Below are 2,500 nucleotides of genomic sequence, written 5' to 3'. Positions count from 1 at the left end.
ATCCAGCCCTGTGCCACCCGGGGGGGTTCCAGGGTGCTGAGATGGCTGACATTTTGCTCCGCTCACGACGGTCACGCGCGCCACACAAGAACAGCCCAAAAAACAGGCCAAAACAGCCCAAAAACGGGCCAAAACTGCCATTTTTGGCTGCGCGGCGAGCGGCGAGCGGCGAACAGCGAGCGAAGCGAGGAGGCAGCACCGTCCCTGCTATACGAAAGCCCCATCCAGCCCTGTGCCACCGGGGGGTTCCAGGGTGCTGAGATGGCTGACGTTTTGCTCCGCTCACGACGGTCACAGCACCACGCAAGAACAGGCAAAAACTGGCCAAAACAGCCCAAAAACGGGCCAAAACTGGCCATTTTTGGCTGCGCGGAGGCGAGCGGCGAACAGCGAGCGAAGCGAGAGCAGCACCGTCCCTGCTATACGAAGCCCCATCCAGCCTGTGCCACCCGGGGGGTTCCAGGGTGCTGAGATGGCTGACGTTTTGCTCCGCTCTCGACGGTCACCGCGCAATGCAAGAACAGGCCAAAAACTGGCCAAAACGGCCCAAAAACGGGCCAAAACTGGCCATTTTTGGCTGCGCAGCGGCGAGCGGGCGAGACAGCGAGCGAAGCGAGAGCAGCACCGTCCCTGCTATACGAAATGCCCCTTCCAGCCCTGTGCCACCCGGGGGGTTCCAGGGTGCTGAGATGGCTGACGTTTTGCTCCGCTCTCGACGGTCACCGCGCAATGCAAGAACAGGCCAAAAACTGGCCAAAACGGCCTCAAAAACGGGCCAAAACTGGCCATTTTTGGCTGCGCGAGCGAGCGGCGAGCGGCGGACAGCGAGCGAAGCGAGAGGCAGCACCGTCCCTGCTATACGAAAGCCCCATCCAGCCCTGTGCCACCCGGGGGGTTCCAGGGTGCTGAGATGGCTGACGTTTTGCTCCGCTCTCGACGGTCACCGCGCAATGCAAGAACAGGCCAAAAACTGGCCAAAACGGCCCAAAAACGGGCCAAAACTGGCCATTTTTGGCTGCACGAGCGAGCGGCGAGCGGCGGACAGCGAGCGAAGCGAGAGGCAGCACCGTCCCTGCTATACGAAAGCCCCATCCAGCCCTGTGCCACCCGGGGGGTTCCAGGGTGCTGAGATGGCTGACGTTTTGCTCCGCTCTCGACGGTCACCGCGCAATGCAAGAACAGGCCAAAAACTGGCCAAAACGGCCCAAAAACGGGCCAAAACTGGCCATTTTTGGCTGCACGAGCGAGCGGCGAGCGGCGGACAGCGAGCGAAGCGAGAGGCAGCACCGTCCCTGCTATACGAAAGCCCCATCCAGCCCTGTGCCACCCGGGGGGTTCCAGGGTGCTGAGATGGCTGACGTTTTGCTCCGCTCTCGACGGTCACCGCGCAATGCAAGAACAGGCCAAAAACTGGCCAAAACGGCCCAAAAACGGGCCAAAACTGGCCATTTTTGGCTGCACGAGCGAGCGGCGAGCGGCGGACAGCGAGCGAAGCGAGAGGCAGCACCGTCCCTGCTATACGAAAGCCCCATCCAGCCCTGTGCCACCCGGGGGGTTCCAGGGTGCTGAGATGGCTGACGTTTTGCTCCGCTCTCGACGGTCACCGCGCAATGCAAGAACAGGCCAAAAACTGGCCAAAACGGCCCAAAAACGGGCCAAAACTGGCCATTTTTGGCTGCACGAGCGAGCGGCGAGCGGCGGACAGCGAGCGAAGCGAGAGGCAGCACCGTCCCTGCTATACGAAAGCCCCATCCAGCCCTGTGCCACCCGGGGGGTTCCAGGGTGCTGAGATGGCTGACGTTTTGCTCCGCTCTCGACGGTCACCGCGCAATGCAAGAACAGGCCAAAAACTGGCCAAAACGGCCCAAAAACGGGCCAAAACTGGCCATTTTTGGCTGCGCGAGCGAGCGGCGAGCGGCGGACAGCGAGCGAAGCGAGAGGCAGCACCGTCCCTGCTATATACGAAAGCCCCATCCAGCCCTGTGCCACCCGGGGGGTTCCAGGGTGCTGAGATGGCTGACGTTTTGCTCCGCTCACGACGGTCACCGCACCACGCAAGAACGGACCATAAACAGGCCAAAACAGCCCAAAAACGGGCCAAAACTGGTCATTTTTGGCTGCGCGAGCGAGCGGCGAGCGGCGAACAGCGAGCGAAGCGTGAGGCAGCACCGTCCCTGCTATACGAAAGCCCCATCCAGCCCTGTGCCACCCGGGGGGTTCCAGGGTGCTGAGATGGCTGACGTTTTGCTCCGCTCACGACGGTCACCGCGCCATGCAAGAACGGACCAAAAACAGGCCAAAACAGCCCAAAAACGGGCCAAAACTGGCCATTTTTGGCTGAGCGAGCGAGCGGTGAGCGGCGAACAGCGAGCGAAGCGAGAGGCAGCACCGTCCCTGCTATACGAAAGCCCCATCCAGCCCTGTGCCACCCGGGGGGTTCCAGGGTGCTGAGATGGCTGACGTTTTGCTCCGCTCACGACGGTCGCCGTGCCACTCAAGA

Source organism: Musa acuminata, unplaced genomic scaffold, assembly GCF_036884655.1.
Source record: "Musa acuminata AAA Group cultivar baxijiao unplaced genomic scaffold, Cavendish_Baxijiao_AAA HiC_scaffold_1126, whole genome shotgun sequence".
Lineage (NCBI taxonomy): Eukaryota > Viridiplantae > Streptophyta > Magnoliopsida > Zingiberales > Musaceae > Musa > Musa acuminata.
The sequence above is the reverse complement of the archived record's forward strand: the minus strand, read 5'-3'. Positions refer to the sequence as shown.